Source organism: Parasteatoda tepidariorum, chromosome X2, assembly GCF_043381705.1.
Source record: "Parasteatoda tepidariorum isolate YZ-2023 chromosome X2, CAS_Ptep_4.0, whole genome shotgun sequence".
Lineage (NCBI taxonomy): Eukaryota > Metazoa > Arthropoda > Arachnida > Araneae > Theridiidae > Parasteatoda > Parasteatoda tepidariorum.
Genome location: NC_092215.1, coordinates 48,116,386 through 48,136,464, shown reverse-complemented (window position 1 = coordinate 48,136,464; position 20,079 = coordinate 48,116,386). Strand labels below are relative to the sequence as shown.

At 29.1% G+C, this 20,079-nt stretch overlaps 1 protein-coding gene across 1 annotated transcript in view; it reads right to left on the bottom strand.

Moving 5' to 3' along the window:
* Positions 1-16,367, bottom strand: part of LOC107449498 (serine proteinase stubble) — a gene marked incomplete in the record, with an annotated part of 52,929 nt that extends 36,562 nt beyond the window's left edge. Inside the window, 2 exon segments of the mRNA XM_021147723.3 lie at positions 9,901-10,013; positions 16,210-16,367.
* Between the last annotated feature and the right edge of the window lie 3,712 nt (positions 16,368-20,079).

The following is a 20,079-nucleotide window of genomic DNA, read 5'->3' as shown; positions in this document are numbered from 1 at the left end:
GGCTCTCACTTCCTATTGAACTGATAGACCGCATAATTGAAAGCATCACACATCGCTGTTTGTGCTGTATTGCTTCTAGAGGCAATCATATTCCATATTAAAGGTACTTTTTCTATTGCAAACCGATACTTCCAATTTGTTTATTTTATACATGTGCTAATTTCTATACTACTATTAATGTCTGATAATTTCTTTTTATGTTGTTTAATACCTTACTATGTGTTGTATATTGTGGGTAAGTTTCATAAAATTCCATGTGTAATTTCTTGAGTTATCGCGATTTTTGTGAATTTTCCTTAATTTATGATAACCAGTGTATATATATATATATATATATATATATATATATATAGAATAAAGTTTGGATCGATTAATAACATTTTCAAAAAATTTCGACGTAGTCGTTCATTTGTTCGTGATAATTGACTTTTTGACTTTGATTCCAAGGGGAGAGCGATTATCTCATTCGACATTTGAAATTTCAATTCTAGAGGGAATTTTGTAACATCCTTTAAAAAAAAATGGTTTTTTCAGAGCCTTGTGGAAACCTTGAATATGAAACCTTGTGAATGTACATTATGGTTATAAATCTCTTCCAGATACTCTGCATCTTTTTCGGGATTTGCCCTACAACTTTATATGTAATTAAAATAATTAATGCAAGTTTGGTTTTAGTACAAAATCTTTATGTCTAAAAAGGTAAAAGCAACTTGAATACAAATGCAATATAAAAAGTTAATGTGTTTAAATGCTAAAATCTTTGAAAATTTTAAATAATTCTTTAATGGATTCAAATTTCACTTTCAAAGGAAATGAAAATCGAAAACAATCTTTGCTTTTAGGGCTGAAATCAGCTCAAAAAATTTCTGTTGCCTAGAAATCAGATATTTTTCTACTAACTTTTTAAAAAAAAGGCTTCAGTTTTTAGTTCATTCTTTTTTATTGTCTCAACTTTTGGTTGCTTAGCAACGGAGAAAGACTAAGTATTTCTATCACGTCGATCACATAGTTAGTTTATGGAACCATTTAGATTGGCACTTAGATCGTGAAAATCCGATCATTAGAGGGAAGATTATTCGACGTGATATCTTTTTTTCTTTTTTTTTGCGCATTGTACATGTGCTGTAGAGTCTTGATAATTCGAGTCTCGGTTGTTCGAGTTTCTCACAAATTAGAGCTAGTGAGAAAAAAGTCAGTTCAGCTGCCAAATAAAAGATTGCACCGCAGATTGCGTATAACAGTTAACAAGCTGACAAAAAATGGTGCAATTACCGACCAAACACTGTATCTGAAATTAAAACTACATCTCATTGCTCTGCTCTAAGAATGTATAGAAACATCAGGAGGCAAATTATATTTATCCAAAGAAAGCCACTTAACTCACATATTTAGCAGAATTAAATGATTTTTTTAAAAAATGAATCATAAAATATTCTTGAAGATACATATTTCAATGTTTTTTAAATGCCACTTTACATTCGCTAGTTTCTTCTATTATAGAAGAAAAGAAAAATATGGTGAATTATGTGAAACCTTATGAATGTACTTTATGGTTATAATCTCTTCCAGATACTCTGCATCAAGACTGACTTTTTTCTCACTAGCTCGAACTTATGAGAAACTCGAACAACCGAGACTCGAATTATCAAGACTCTACTGTACATGTACAGTGCGCAAAAAAAAAAAAAAAAAANAAAAAAAAAAAAAAAAAAAAAAAAAAAAAAAAAAAAAAAAAAAAAAAAAAGATATCACGTCGAATAACCAACTCACACACAATACATGGAACGATTACTACGATTGATTTTACTACAATTAATACGATCGAATGTTGAAAAACGATATTGTGCGTTCAGTACTGAAACATGTGAATAGTGGGCTTAAACAAAATACATTAGACAATCATTTTAAAGCACAATTAAGCAGTAATATAACGAATATTATAACTTGGTTTAATGTAGCAAATGTACCCTGATCCTCTAATATAAGTAAATTTTCTTTAAATAAAAATTTTTTTCAATTGAACAATAAAATTTAAAAATCGTTTTGTTTCCATTTACTTAAATATTTATTAAATTTCAAATTTTGGATAATTCGAGTTTTCGAAAGTTCGAGGTAGGCTCAGTCCCGTCCACCTAGAATTATCGACACTCTACTGTATGTATTTTAAGTATATCCTTACAGGTAAGAGTAGCGATTTCACTTTATTCTACGTAGAGTTACGATTCCGAGCTTTGCCTTATTTTAATCATAGTGAAGTTTGTCCAGACAGGTCGCATCCGGCCCGTAAAGCCATTTTTTGTGGCCTGCGAACTATAATATATTAAGTGTCATTTTTTTGCGGACAATTTTCATAAACAATCTATGTGTTGTTTAAAATACCTTTCTTTCTTTAAAAAAAAAAACCTAATTTATTCGCTTCTGTGAAATTTAACATACCAACGGTGTAAAAAAGAATTTTTCTCAAGTTTTGCACCCAAGAAAATATTTATTCAAATTCGAAAATAATCGTGTATGTTGCGCGTTTTTATTTCGTTTTGTTTCTTTTTTTTTCCGTATTTTGTGAAAATAGTTTGGCATGTGTGTATCAGAAATTTTCTCGAGGAAATTCTCCGATTTAACTTTTTGAAACCACTCATTTTGGACGAAATTACTTATATTTGTAAATTTCGTAGCCAGAATTTTTCAATATGCAAGTAAATATTTTTAAAAATATACTTCTTACTTTAATTTGTAATTCAATACTTTTGTTCAGTACAACTCGATAAAAATCTGACAGTAATATTTAATGTTCCTTCAAACATAAAAGAGTCCTACTTAAAATTTTGCTAAAACTGCTGCCCGCCATTTGACTGGTGTTTTTAATTGCGGCCCCCGGCCTCATGTAAGTTGGAAAACCCTGGTCTAGATTAATCTGAGTTTTTTTGGGGGGGAGGGGGATTTTACTGTTGTTAATTTTCAGGATATTTTGGAAGAATGAAGAGATTCAGATATGTTTTTCTTTTAATTTTTTTTCGATAAAAATTTTAAATAAAAATTACTATGTATAAATTATAATATGCCGAACAAAAATATGCCGAAGCTCCATCAAGACATCTTTATACTTTCATTTTCAAAAGATGAGACCGCACTTTTTCACGTACTACATATGGTCTTTTCTTTCTTTCAAATCATGTGATCTGTAACTAAAGAAATCGTTAATAGAATTTTAGAAGAAAAAAACGGTAAAAAAACTGAATTAAAACTTTTTAGAGAAAAATTTTTAAATTTAGAAAGAAATTATGTTTCTTTTTTAGGGAGGTCAGTAAAAGAATAATGGACACCGCAGAAACCGGAAAGGAATTTAGGATGCTGCAATTCGAAAAATTTTGATGAACCCTTTGAAAAGCTTTGTTGAAACCTGAAATCATTCTGGGCCTCTGTGGATTAAAATTCTGCCCAACCTTAGATGCTTCTTCAGTTCTGTATCATCTTTGCCCCCCCCCCCACCGATGTTCTCTCTTTGCATTCCGTGTTGCCCCCCACGTTGATTTCCACGGAGATTTCCTCTGAGATTCTCTGAAGAAACTTTCTGTGAATAATTTCTCCCTGGAGGAAGAAGTAGATGAGGTTTTTCTGTATTTCTCGCGTTTTACAAATAAATATTACAGGATTGCTACAGAAAAAAAATGAACAAAATAGTTGCGTTTAGTAGCCTAAAACATGAAAATAGTAGCCTAAAACATGAAAATAGTAGCCGAAAACTATGAAAATAGTTGCCTAAATAAGAACAAAAATTCATCAAAAATATGACTAAAATTTTGTTAATGACTTAATTGTCATATATCATGATCCATTTAGTCAAGTTGGTGGCAAATATGATAATTTTTATATAAACGTTAGTGTTCTAGCACTAAATTTTTATGTAAAAAAATTTGTATATTTGCAGAAAATTAAATACTTTTAATTGCTAGAATTTATTCAAAAAAATACTTTCTCATTAAAAAAAACACACTTTTTCTAAGAAATTTCCCCTTCTATCAATAATTGATTTAGCAAATATATATATATATCGCATTAAAAATTGGGTTTTTTTAAAATCGTGCAGAACTTCGTAGCAATAACTGTTGAACAGGCGATCGAGAAACGAAATAGACTTACGATAGAATCTGTGCAAATTGAACGCATTAAAAAGTGACGACTTAAATTTGCAATCTAAATTTTTTTATTCTTATTTTAGATTTTTTTAAAGAAAGAAATTCAGTGTGTTTAGAATATTCCGCGGGCTGCAGGTTTTCAACCCAATTTATGCTAAAAAAAACATTGCTAGGAGTACAGGAAAGTCTCCTAATAGTCTCCTTTTCCTGAAAATAGTTGCTTTTTAGCCTTTTCAGGCAAAAAAAAGTTGCCACAGTCGCCTCATGCTGATAATAGTTGCATTTTAGTCACATGTGGCGACCCTGCAGTACTGGAAATAGCACCATCAGGGGAATAAGAGAAGTATTTTTGCCATCAGCGGATATTTAATCGGCAATTTTTTTCTTTCAATTTCTTCAACAAATACAGAGAAATTTGAGAATATACGGGTAAACAAGAGATAGTTATAAAATACAGCAGTCTTCATTAAAAAACAGGTATGGTCTACTTTTCTTTTCTTGGCATTTGAACGGACCCGTTGATCTTTTTTCATCATTCAAATGATTGGATGAATTTTTTGCTACTTTGGGTGTTAGCAGGCTTTCTTTCTCTCTTTACTTCACTAAGAAAGAAGCTGAGAAGAGGATCCCACTGATCTAAAATTTAACCNTGAAAATATAAAAACATAAAAATTAAAAAGTTCTTTGATAGAAGATGTATAGACCAGAAGACTGCATATGTGGAATGCTCAAAAATCGAGAGAAGTACACATGTTTTTCAAAATTCTATAACTTCGTCAAAAAAAGTTGAATCGATTTGAAATTTTGAGGGCTTACATAGAACTGTTCAAATAACTATTTTCTATTAACAGAAAGTACAAAAAATATTTTTTGCAAGTTTGGCAAGTGTTCAAACTTAACAACTTTTTTCACCATAGAAACAACTCGTGATGAAAAGCTGGATTCAGTTCGCAAAAAACAAAGTATTGCAATTTGATCATATGTAACTAACAATAGAGGGTTCACTTTAGAACATATCAAGTTTTCATGTCATTTGAATGATTTTTCGCAGTTGTATGAACATTTGAATTTAGACCTTTTCTTTGCAGATTTCAAAATTTTCGCAAACTTTTGACCGATAGTGTATATATATATATGTATATGTATATATATATATTGTGAAAAGTGATTAGTCAAATTCGAAATTCACGCATCGTAATATCGTTTAAAATTTTTTTTTTTTGTTTTTGTTTAAACCATGCGGAATTTCGTAGCCATTGAAATATAACCATTGAAAAGGCAATCGAGAAACGAAATAGACTTACAATGGAATCTGCGTAGATTGAACGAATTAAAAAGTGAAGACTCAAATTTGCAATTCAAAATTTTCAAAATTTTTTATTTTTTAAGAAAAAGAAAGTTCACCTTGTTCAGAAACTATCGTGGACCGCAGATTTTCAAGTCATGCTAAAAAAAAAACATCGCTAGGAGTACAGAAAAGTCTCCCAATAGTCTCCTTTTCCTGAAAACGGTTGCTCTTTTAGCCTTTTCAGGCAAAAAAAAAGTTGCCATAGTCGCCTCATGCCAAAAATAGTTGCAAATAGGTGCATTTTAGTCGCCTGTGGCAACCCTGAGATTAATAAGTTTTGAAAGTAATATTTTTGGATGTAGTAGTTTAATAAAATCAAAAATCATGAAACACAATTATAGTTTTATTCAATTTCATAAGTAGACATTGTATTATCATAAATTTAATAGCTGCAATTTGGGAATTTTAATAATTTGTGAAAATTTTCATTTCTTTTATTACAAAAATTATTTTATTTCTAAGTTATTGTTAATTAATGTTGTAAAGAATATCATACCTCGGAAACTAGTTTAATATGAACTAGTTAATTCAGCGAATGATTTAAGTTTCGATGTAAATAAAAGAAAAATTATTAACCTTAAATAACTCGTGATGTAATGATCGGATTTTCGTATTTGGATTCCATCTTAATGGTTAGAGGGGGTAAACAAAAATTATTTAATTAATTAATGCAGAGGATGTTTTAGGTTTCGACACAAAAACATGCTTTCTCTGCATAAACATACCCTCTTTTTGATAGATTCCTGGCCCTCAAAATATGCGGGGTAGCTGAAATTTGGGAAATATGGTCCCTACAGTTGGGTCAGGGGAGTTTAGGCTCTTTAATGTTAATTATATTTATTGTGTATTTCACAATATCTCAAGAATGTTTTGGACAAATCGAAAGATCTTTGCATACAATTATAAAATTTGTTTATGCAAAGAAAATTTCATGGAAAAATAACTATTTTTCATTTTCTACCATTTTGTGTTTAAGAATAGCCGAATTTGAAATATGCAATTTCTTTAAAACTTGATTACTCAGGAACTATTTCATTCAAATTTCGTATTTTGCCTAGTCAAAAAATTTTATATAGTCAAAATTTTTTCGACTATTATAAATGAAATAACAAAATTTATTATTTGTGTTATTTTATTATTTATTTCAGCATCATATTCAGAGAAATATTACACCACAGTTTTTACAATGTATTGGGATTTTAACGAAATTGACATTTCTTAAAATTAAATCGCTGTACATTTTCAGAAACGGTGTGGAAAACGCCTTGTAATTAAGTAAAATCTACAGTCTCATTTTTTGCGGAAATAAAAATAACATCGGAGTTTTAAATGCGAAATAATCACTGAAAAAAATAATAACATTTATTTAGTTTAATAGTATTTCTAAAAGATTAAATGTTGTTTATTGAGTTTTTCACCAATATCTATTTTTTGGGGGGAGGAAGATTACTTTTACAAAAAATTAAATGAGAATAAAAAGTAAAATCACAAGTTTTTTATATGTTTCGTTTTAAAAATAGTTTATTGAAATAAGAAAACTCAGAAGGTATGTGTTTGAGTCGACAACTATGAGATGAGCTGTGAGAGGTCATCTCTTAAGTAGAGGTTCCTTAACATAATAATATATGCTAAATAATAATATTAAGCCAATCACTGGTCTAGTGGTTACTGCACTGGTCTACGAGGCCAGTGTTTGTGGGTTCGAATCCCATCGCAGGCATGCATCTAACTTTGTCTGTGTGTTCTATGTCCTTTCTTCTATATGATTATAAACGTCGTTGAACAGTCGACACAATTTTGGTTTATGACTACTAATGTTCTACTCCGTAGCCTTGTAATTTTGAATTTTTTATATAATAAAGTATTGCATATAAACTCGTGCAAAACATGTAACTATTAAAACACTACAGTGCATTTAATAATTTGACCTAATTATTATAATATACAATTATAATATCTGATATAATAATTATTTTATATTTATATAATCTATCGTCTAATTTATCCAATCGTTGAATTTATATTTATATGTCATCTAATTTAGCGAATTAATATACGAACGTAAGCAAGTGCAAACCGGTTTCAGTCGCGTAAAAACGATAAAGCTGTATAGTATCACCTGATAATTAAGATTTTTGTATTAGTATATTATTAAGATTATTAAATATATTATAATAATTTGTCTAATAATTCTAATAATTTGTCTAATAATTCTAATAATTTGTCTTATCGTCTAATAATTTGGCCAGGGACTATAAATCTATGTTTTGACTTACTAAGATTTTAAAAAGTTATAAAATTATGTACAACTTAATAATTACCCTTAACTTAATTATTAAGAAGAAAAATTTGTCAAATATTCTTTTTTATTTATTTATTATTTTTTTACAAAAAATTGAGTTATACTAACTTAAATGAAGAATAAAATTTTCAGGAAATAATAGCTAATAAATATTTCAAGATTTTTGTTTATTTGCATTAAAAAAATATATGCAAGACATTAAATATTTACAGAAATATTACTACTCATCTTTTGTTCATCTCGTGCAAAATTTATAATAACTTAAGATTGACTAGAAAAAAGACCTTTTCAAAAAAAAATATTTATTTCCCTCCTAAAAATTACGGAATAAATTTCTATGTATTGAATATTAAGAGAATAATTAAATTTTATATAATATTATTTTCATTAATTACTGCATAGTTTTAATGCACTTCAAAACCTAGCCGTTTCAAAATGCTTATAACATCTTTATATTTTATCTAAAATTAATAAACCTTGATAATTCTTAAAATCGCAAATATGCGAAAATTTAATTTTAGCAACCATCCACTAATTTCTACTCATCGTTCAGACTTAAAATCTTGTTTCAGTTTCCTTATAAAATTCCCACAGTATTTTTGCTATTGAAATTTTCTTATTATGTTAAATTGCTAATTGGAAGATGACGTCAAAAATTAACTTATCAACATTATTTACATTTTTCTCTTGTCCATCAAACTGCATTGTTTTTTTATTTCTAATACATTTCATTTATTGGGAACAAAGTACTTTTAAATGTCCATTTATTTTCGTTTTGAATTAATTTCTTACTTCCTCTTTAATTTGATGATTTTATATCCTGATTATAACGCGTTACGTTTTCTTTAGATTTGTTTATTTTTGTATGTACTATTCTTCAGTACGTAGATGATATTTCTAAAGTAATTTATCGTTGCATGAAAATAACTGTAGTTATAAGTTTTATTTCAAAATTATTTTGATTGATCTTAATACTTGCAATTAAAAAAAATTTATTCGTAAACTCTAGAATCGAATAACCATTATTTTATAAAAAGGGAACTTTAAATGGTTAAGATATCACTTTTGTGAGCGCGATAATACATTATATATAATCCATTTTATAATTTCAGCTTTTATAAATAAAACAGCTAATTATTGTATCTTTAAAAAAATTTCAGCAATGCTAAAGTTGTGTAAAGTCATTGGGGGGGGGGAGTCATATTTTCCGACGCTACGATTTTACCTCTTTAATCAGTTGAAAAAAAGGGTTATGACAAGTTCAAATTAAAGGGACAAAATTAGAATTTGGAAAATAATGCCACTAATATTATAGTGAACACACTGATAACACTAGTCAAATGTTTTCTCGCTCATTGTTGAACCGAATTAGAGAAACTATTAACACGTTGAATGCCATGGGGGTCATCGGTGACCGGCACTGAGTTTGTTCGTAGCGCCACAGGGGTCACCGGTGAAGCCAAGATTATTAGAAACACATAATTCGAGTAAACTTGTAATTTTTTTAATATTATTATCGTTACTAAAATGGTTTAAAGAAATTAATGCAATATGGAACACATAAAAATAGTCTTATTTATATACACAGAGATGCCAACTTGCTCCGAACAGCGAATTAATATTTTCAAGTGGTAGTTTATTAATTGGGATTCTTGCTTTAATAAATTCAATTTAGTAGATTTTTATCCACCACTATTTCTAAACAATTCGTAGGCTTATATAATTCACCACTTTTTTTCAGATATGTCATGCTAAACAAAAACCAGCAAAATCTGTCTAATATTTGCAATTTAGTTTGCAGTCATTTACAGTTTGGCCAGACGGGCAAGCCACGCAAAATTAGCGTGGCATTCAACGTGTTAAATACTACTAATTTTTCTTAACTAACGATAGCTGAAGTAATCGAATTTGGAGCACAAAGAGTTTAATACACTATTTCTCTAAAAGCTGCCATATTTTAAAAAAAGTACCGCTTCATGCTGAAAAAGAAATTTTTATCGCCACTGACGTCTTGCAAGTGAAAGTCGAAAATTATAACTAATAATCAATTATGTCCATTTAAAGAAAACTTCATATTATTTAAATTAAAGTTTATGTTAATAAATAATTCTACTTACTTGAGTAATTGATGCTGGAGCTTCTGATGAAATAATCCTCTTAGCAACATATGAAATAAGGCAGGAAATGAATGATTCTAGAACAATGCTTTTATAGAGAAAAGTTTTTCATCCTATAGGTGAATAGAACAGAAAGTAGAGAGATAGAACAGCATTTTTAACGCAAGCTAAAAAATTTCGATTTTCTGTAATTTCTTTTACGGGCAACTAGTAATTCTAGGAGGTTAAAATCAACTGTTCTAAATTTTTGAGGCATTCTTCAGAAGTACCCAAATTATTAATAACATAATAATAATAATAAAGGTGGCGCTAAAAGAGGCAGCTGTCAGGATTTTAAAATCGGTTGCTTTTTGCTACGAAATATCAATTAGTTGTTTCTTTTTTAAATACTTTTCATTTATCGACTTTCCATGGCCTTTAAAAAACAAATTATTCGAACTTTTCGGCCGAATAATCCTTATCCGCGTGGCATAGTGATTTTTTTTATGAAAACAAATAAATTATCTTTTTCTTTATAATATTGTCGTTTGCGTTTTCCACGATGCAAAGTAACAGTTTATATACGATTTTAAAAGAAAAATAAAAAAAATTTTAAAAACTGAAACGATTTTGAAAAATAAAATAAGTGGTCTTTTATTACACCTAAAGTTTAAAAATTCGTTTGCTGTGTGAAACTAAGACGTTCACTCACTCTGTAGTAGGGGAAAAATGAGTACCTCACCCCACGACTCCTACACCCCACTTTTTTAACATGGATGAGTGTTCAACACTACTGATACACCTAGCCCTACTTTTTTTTTACTCTCTCCCTCCCTCTTTTATTTTTAAGGGAAAAAGGAAATTTTCAAAGGAAAATTTCATCTAGAAAAATTGAGGTGACCATGTGTTCCTTCAGTCGTTACTCAACGAAGTAAAAAAGTATCCAAATACTGCTGTTCCTCCTCAAATTTAACTGAGTGACAGTGTTGACCACATCGCTGATTGAACTTTTAAAATCCAACATCGTAGAGAAAGTGATATCTACATTTGAGTGTGTGCTTAATTATGAAAATCCGCTGAGACACGAATGTCTTACTGAGTGACAGTGACAGACGATAATGACATTATAATCATGAACATAAAATTTCGAGTTGTGGTGATATAGCCACACTCGATATCAATTTAGAATAAATGTCACGGAACTTTGTGGAAATAATTGCAAATATTTTAAATGACATTAATGCAGAATTTTTAAAAAAAAATTAGATGTAGCTATGTTACTACAAAATGCCAAAGAAATGTTTATAGCTTCAAATTCCTTAAGAATGTTTTAAGTTAACAATGTTTTTTCTTTCTTTACGAAGTGCCCTTTTTAGTATTTTTTTTGTATTCCATTATTTTTTTAAATCTCGTTTCATAATGCTCTTATGTGTATAGATTTTCATTAACTTATTTAATTTTGCTAGTATGTGTATTTTTTATGATGCCTTTATTTAAAAATAAAATGCGTTTTTCATTTTTATATTGTTCTCCTTCTCACTGTGTACTTTCATAAGGTAACACTTATTTCTCTTTCTCTCTGGCAGAATGCAATTGCACGATTTATTTAATGATCCCGTGCTACCTACAAATTTTTGAGGGGTAGACGCTTTCTTAACGAAAGTGTAAGAGCTAATTTTGAGCGGGTAAAGGTTAGTGGAATAGATATTGATGATTTAAAGGTAAACAATGATTATCGCTATATCTTGACGTACATTGAAAGTATCCAATAGTGCCAATGGATTACCAGAATCCATTATACGACGATGACAGCTGACGAAAAATGTCAATGAAGTTTGATATCATCCCAGTTTTAATGTATATATTTCAGCTTTCTCTCAGCTTATAATTGTTTTCCACTTTTTCATTAAAAACTTTAAACATCTAGTTATTTATTTTTAATTTATGTGTATAATATATAATAAGATTATTAGAAAGTAAAATCACAAAAGTAAATATTACATATATAAACAAATAAATATGCACTAATTTGTATTTAAATTTTCTTTAATAGATAAAATAATAAAAATAAGTAATATAAATTTAATTTCCATTACTTCATATTAATTTTATAACTCTAATAAAGTGATTCATTTTATAGTGTTTCCTTCCTCTTATTTGCTGAAGTCTAATAACAGTCATGTCTAGAAATAAAAATTGATGTTGATCAAAGGGAGAAGATCAGTGACCAATACGTGAATTGGATGGTTTTGTGTCTCAACTTCTGTTTAGTCATAAAAATACCGATTTATTGTTATTTTTAGAAGATTTAAATGCAGACATTGAGTAAAGATGTGGTACTTAGTAGCAAAAGCCCGTTTTTTCCGAACTGGACAAGACGGTGAGGAGCAACCTATTCTTTCAGAAGTTGTAATACTATTTCACTAGATTGTGAATTTCTAAACGAGAAAATAAATTGTGACAAAATTAAATCATCTTTTGATTTCGTAATATTAATTGTAACTCTAATAAAGCTTATTCGTTTTACAGTGTTTCCTTCCTCTATTTGCTGACGTCTAATAATAGTCCTGTCTAATAATAAACGTCTATGAATAGAAATTGATGTTGGTCAACCGGAGAAGATCAGCGTAGCAATTCATGACTTGGATGGTTTTCTGTCACAACTTCTGTTTAGTCTTAAAAATACCGATTTATTGTTATTTATAGAAGATTTAAATGCAGACATTAAGTAAAGATGTGGCACTAAGTAGTAAAAGCCGTTTTTCCCGAACTGGACAAGACGGTGAGGAAGAACCTCTTTTTTCAGAAGTTGTAACACTATTTCACTAGATTGTGAATCTTTAAACTAGAAAATAAATTGCGTCAAAATTAAATCATCTTTTGATGAATTTGGGGATCGGGGGAGTGAATGGGTTTTAAAGGAAATAAATCATTTAGAAATTAACACCGCTAAATATGCACCCTTAAACGGATCTACTTGCAACACTCTTAAATGGATCTAATTACATTCCTCTACAACCTGAAATAGCTAAGCGTAGAGTGGTTTTAAACATCAAAAATGTTTTCTTAGGTGCACAGAACGATATAAATCGTGTCTCAAAAATTTCGAAAATGAAATAAATTTAACCGGAATAACATTCCCGATGAAACTCAATCAAATATTTTCAGTCACATGAAAAAGTTTCACCCTTGCATCTTTCAACAAATCGGAGTGGACACACCGTCACATTATCCTGATAAGGAAAAGCGACATTTTTGTATCATTAATAGAAAAAATCGATTATTGACTGATTTAAGTAGTAGTTCACATAATTTTACAACTAGAGCTATATTGGATAATCATATCATCATACGGGGTGTTTTATTTCTTTTTTGCCCGCTGTACTTACAATAAGGGAAGAGGCACTTTCAGTTTTCTTTAAAATTTCTTAAAGAATTCTTAAATGATCATTTTAAGACCTTAGAGGTCTTTTAACCATACAACTACTCATATTCATCAATAAGCTTTACATGGTTTAAGGAACGGGCAATAAATTATGAACGAAAGCAAGTACTTTTGAGCACCCTATACCAGAAAATATGGAAATAAGCTTGAAACTTTTATATTGGTTACTTGCAAGAATTGCACATAATTTCGTAAACCTAGCTTAAATGTTTATGGGAATACGGACATTTTTATAAAAAATGAATTTTCTCGTTTTTCAGGTATATTATATCACTTTAAAAATGTTCAATAAAATTAAGGAAATATTTTAGAAAAATTATTATTTTAAAATTTAAAAGAATGTTTTCATAATTTTGTAATGAATCGTATTTAATAATCTGACTTATCTTGAAAATAAAGAGGAATATTTTAAAAATTTTATCCGCTCATGCGCCATGTTGAAAGGAATACCTTAAAAGTTCATTTCTTGAGTAATTTTTATCAATTTTTTTTTTAAATTTTAAAATAATAATTCTGTAATTAATTTGGAATTGTTTTAAAATTTCGTTTGATTTCATTGAATATATATATATTATTATATATTATAGGAAATAAACATAAGATAAAAAGATCAACTTTTTATATATCCATATGTATTTATGGAGATTGTGCATGAATCCATAAATATTTAGGCTAGGTTTACGACATTTTTATATAATTAAGTAATCGGTTCAAGTTACAAGCTTTTTGCTATGTTTTATGGCAAAGGGTGTTTAAAGATACTTGCTTTCGTTCGTAATTTATTACCGGTCTCTGAAACTTGCATGAGAAATCGCATGACCACTTTAGTTAAATCTCTAATTATTTCGTGAGATATTTTAAAAAAAGTCAAAAACTGTCTCTGCCAATAATGTAAGGTAGTTATTCTCCCTTGTCATGTTCATGAATACTCAATGTAACAATGATTGATACGTGAGTGACAAATGGTCTGCAACTAAATTATTTGTTTGTCTGGTGTTGATACAATTTTTAAACATGCTCTGAATTTGCACATATATTACGATTTCAGTTTTTAATCAATTTTCCTGCTATCATTTAAAAGATGAATTGTTTTATAGGGAAAAAAACTCTTTGATGTGTATCAAAACGCATCATTTTACGAAATAAATAAATTAATTAAATTAATTAATTAAATAAATAAAGAAGAGCATCAAAAATTATTTTATTTTTCTCTGCTAAAGTGATGCAAAACCTGATTCTTATATCGATTCATATACCTATCTTCCGTCTGTCGATATCATTTCCAGGGGACATTTGAAATTTAAATGATAATGAATACTATCTGATCATATAAGGAACCATCTACGAATCCAGCAAGAAGTCCGTTATAAATAATGTTTCACTCTATCCAATATCGATGAAATTCATAGTATTGTTGGAATTAGTAATTGCAATAGTACATTATTATTAACAACCGAAATATTTAGATTTTTTGCAATGAATTCCCCTGATAGTGAATTTTGTCCTATAAACGAATTTTTCAAATTTTTATTTTTTAAATTTCCGTAATTTTTTTTTTTTTTTTTTTGAAGAAAACTAGTATTTCTGTGCAATAAATTTATTGCTCCAGTCATTACAGCGAAATGACTTATTTCAAATACTCCTTCAAAATGTCTATTACATCATTTTTAACAAAATATGTAGGCACATTTACTATCATTATTTAAATAACTACAATAAATTCGAGTCCATTGAGCTGCATCATAGGGAAAATTTTGTAACCAACAGAATTTCTTTATGAAATTCTTCAATGTCAATCCAAATCATTTCATATCCATATAAATTTACATTTAAATGATTCAATAAATAATGCAAGATTATCCAAAAGGATACCTATTGAATCGCTATTATTGTAAGGACATTAATGGAAAAAAGAAGAAAAAATAATAATAAATTGTTTTATAGCGCAGGCTCCAAACATGAGCGCTATCACCCTTCAGTGTGCGACAAAGATTTTAAGGGAAGTGCTAGCGAAATGTTGAGTATTTAAGGGGTGTTAGGGGTTTCTAAAGGGTAATTAACAAACTATAAATGAAATTAGTATTGAGTACATGTTAAAAATTCATAAATTTTTTTGATTTGGTATCAAAAAATTAATTATGTGTCTAACTCAACATATAATGCCAGTTATGTTATTGAAATTGTTGTCATAAAAAAATGCTCTTTTTAACGATAGCAATGATACCCCTTTCTCAATTATAATGTTGAACAGCATCATTTTGTTCGAATGAACTTGCGGCTGGTTTATTCTTTAACTTAACCAAACTGCATTTTTTTTAAAGATTTCATTCCTGAATTTTTAACTCATTTTGTAAAAAAAAGTTATTTTTTTTAATAATTTTGTATGTTTGCTTTATAATTAAAATTAAATTAATTATTGATATCTAATTGTTGATTTCCAATTATCTGATTTGATTCCGGAACATGTATCACTCAGTGTTAGCTGTACTAAAAACACAGATCTAATAACATTTATAAACACCATCACTTATTTCACATTTATTATAATACGGAAGAAAAATAACAATTAATTCAGCTGTTAAGTTAAACTGATATGTTGGATTTATTTTTATGCAAACACTTAAAAATTTTACATATGAGTTATTTTTATTAAAATTGGTATAAAAAACGTTTTCAATATAAATAAATTGGTCATAAGGTATATTTTAATAAGGCAGTATTAAAATATACTTGATTTTTATTAGTTAACAAAAATATAAACGAATTAAATTTGGAGAAAAAAAATGTATTGTTTATGTTTTGTCAGGGGGCGATGGAAATTTTTTGAGTGGGTGGTATGCTCTATAAAAAGACACATAAAATAATAATTTCAAAGAGTAACTTACTTTGTTCCATTAGTATAAATAAAGGAATAAAAACACGTGGCAGAAGAGCAGCATCTTCTCTCAGTACCGTTATTCTTACAATGAAGGTCCAACCAAAAACAGAACCGGTTCACCCTCTGGCTATCTATACCCCAGACTCATCAGGAATTGTGTCAGTAGAACTAACTTCCTGTCTCTTTCTTTCAAGCTTCTGGGGACTATTAGCGATCGCTACGCTTGAATACGCCATCTGGGGAGAAGATCGATTCCATGTTTTGACCCTTTCCTCTTCTCAGTTGTATAGGAATGAAATGCGATATTTTCCTCTTACTTAATATTTTTCGTCCCGCAGTAGACTGATCGTAAAGACACGTTTCCCAGTAGCATCGTTGGCTGCGGTCAGTAAGCGGGCAGGTGACCACTTTGATCAGCCTGCGTAGGGATCGAGAGTGCGCGGTTTCGGACCTCGTTAAACTGTTCTATCGTAAAGTGCTCGACTTTGCTCGCAGGTAGTCGGGCTACCAAAGCAGGAGAACCATCCCCTCTGCAAAGAATCAAAATTGTGATGGCATGTCCTCGGATCATCCTCTGGGATGTTTCCTAGGCCTTCGCCAATAGCCCATTGTGCAGCTCTAGTGTGACGTAAATAAAATACCTACCTTAATATTTTTCGTATTTTATTATCAAAAATATATTTTTTTAATTTCAACTTCGCTTTCGTACAGAACTATGTTCAACATAGTTTTCAGTTTCAACATAGATAATCATCAGTTTCAACATAGTCATTCACCTGTTCAATATGTAGTTTCATAACTTAAAAGTTTTAATCCTTCTTCTATGACTCTAGCATGCGAGGTGTTGCCATATATCTATATTTAGAGAGAATTTCTGATCTACGCCACCTGCAGCCATCAAAAATTATGAAATTTTGACAATTGTAGCCAAGGTTGGACTGGGAGTTTGGGACCTTTGTACATGAATTAGAGGCCCCTCGAAGGAATGAAATGTCCTCAATTTGTTGGAAATGTTAATAAAGCGCTATTGGTTTTGCTTAGTTGTTTGATTTAAAAAAATTTTTAAAAATTTTAAGCATTATTTAATGAGCTAAATATTTTATATTTAATTTTAAAGCACTTAGTTATTAGTCGACATAGTTTATTTTAGAATTTATTGTAAAAATTTTAGTTTTGCTAGTTCTTCATTTAATTATTATCAATAAAACATATATATGGCAGGAAACTAGTTTGTTCTGCTTCTAAAAATATGTTTGATTTTTTTCCCTCAACCCTAGACTGCCGAAACAGTTTCAAACGTTGCTTAAACTATCGCAACCCAAAAATGTCTTACGTGTTTAATTTTTATTTCATCAATACTTAAATTCCCTGAAACAAAAGTGTTTGTCATACATTTTCCATTGAGAAGTGCATTTTAACTTTCAAGAACACAATAATAAGCGAAAACTATTTTTAAAAAAAAATTATCGCACATTATAAAACCAATGATCTTTCGAATCAGCAAAAAATATTGAAATGCGTACATTGTTATGATATGTTATGAGATATAAGTATTTATGTAACTACTTTTCATTACATAACCAATTCAAAAACAGCAAAAATCAGATGATTTAGTTCAACTTATTTCATTCTTTCGAGATGTTGCTGTAATTTATGAAATACATTTCTAAAGTTTTCAACTCAAATACAATTTTTAGCTGTACAGGAGCCACAATTATCGCCAATACATCCATTTATATAGTCCAGGAAAAAGAAGATTGAGCCTCCCAAAATATTTCAAACAAATTATCTTCAAAACAACTGCCCCTTCGTCCCCCTCCAGAAACTATGTGTGAGAAAATTCAATAATAGTTGCAAAATATTGTGTTTTTTCCATTCAAGTTTAACCTAAACGTTTTTGAAGTTTGATCTGATCAATTAAGCAATTTCTTGGAGGGTCCTGAATTCTGAGAAACATAGTGGCGATTCCTTTATTTACTTTTCTCTTTAAAAAGTCGTTAAATACCTTGACATTAGCCAAAACGGATAAGTTAGGAAAGATTTGAATAAGAAGAAAAGGAAGAACAACATAATAATTTATTGTTTTGATTTCTACTTATTTTAACTAATTTTGATTAAAGATTAAAAAATTTATCAGCTTTAAAATATTTTTCTTAAAAATAAATTGAGGGGGGGAGAGACCTTCCGACCTGTACTGTGTGCATGCCAATGAATTGGGCAAAATATACTATGAATTACGTTTTTTTTTCAAGGAGTTAAAGCTTATTAAATTTTTTTAAATTAATGTTGATAAAGATGTATACATTTTACAAAATATTCCACTTTTTTCTGCTTAATATTAAAATATAAATCAGAAATTAATAATTGCCATTAAAATGTTAAACGGAAATAAATTTTATTACATAATGTTTCATAATTCATCATTGCGAAGAAGCATCATGTTGCAAAGAAATATTTTTCCTTTTATTCTTATTTCCGTTTTAAAGGGAGGGGGCGGGTGGGCTGACTTTTAAGATTCTCTTGGTTTCAAACATTTTGAAGGTAAGGGCCAGGCTAATACAACCAAAAGCTTGTTAACACAGAATTTAATTCAAATTATCATACCGCAGTATTATGATTTTGTTTATTAATTCATTATTGTAAAGTTGAATTATCATTTTGGGTAGAAGTTTTTTTTCCTTCTTCAATTTTTAGGGAAAGAGGAGCTAATTTTTAAAGGCCCGTATGCTTTAAACATTTTGAAGGTGGGGCCCAGTTTTTACAATCAAAAGTTTTTTAACTCTGAATTCAATGCACATTATGCCGCAATATTAAGTATGTTTATGTTTCATAATTCATCATTGCGAAATTGATATACATATCACTTTGCGTCGGAGTATTTTTCCTTTTTTAGAGGGGGTGAAAGGTTTTAAGGGTTTAAAATATTTTGCAGGTGGGGCCCCGGTCTGTGCAATCAAAAGTCTGTTAACTCATAATTTTATGCATAGTATGTCACAATTGCACGCATTTTGTTTTTGATAAATTATTGTTGCGAAGATGAAGTATCATTTTGCGTAGAAATATCTTCCCTTTCTTTTTTTCTTATTTCTAAAGGGGGGTCTGATTTGTAAGGGGTTGTTAGGGTCATAGGCATTAATATTTTTTAATTTTTAATTTAAAAAGTATTGAATTTTCTCGAAAATTTATACTTCAAAATGGAGAATACATATGGAGTTAAAAATCGGAAAATGATTTTAAGAAGAAAAAAGCAACAAAAAAATTAAACATATATATTTATTTAAAAATTTTAATAAAATTTTAAAGAGATATTTTTTTAACACGGTCACGCCGGGAAAAGTGAAAATACTGATACGGGAAAAGAGAAAATACTAGTAGAAGAACTATTTCAATATTAGATAATATTCGGGAGGAGTTAATCTATTCTGAACAATAACAATTCACTGCAAGGAAATTTATCTCGGCGAAGAAGCAATTCAATATAGAAATTGCATCCGTTAAAAACAATTGGTAGTTATGGATTTTAATTATTCCCGGAAAAAAACTAAAAAATGAAATTTATTGTTACCAGTTTTTACTCCGGTGCGATGCCAAGATGAGACAATCTAGCGTGACACACCGGTGGATCACCCCGGCGTGAACGTGTTAAAAAAGTTAATAAATAATTCCAGAAAATATATTTAGGTTATAGCAAAATGATAAAATTTTAATTTTTTTAATATTCTAAGTAAAATATCTGCAATTTTCTTAAGAATAATAAAAGTGAATTTTTTTCTATCAAAATATGCTTAATATTTTATGGATTTTATTCTTTTATCTTTTTTAACATTTTCGAGTAAAAAGCACATTTTTTTACCAATTCTACATTTATTCATTATTA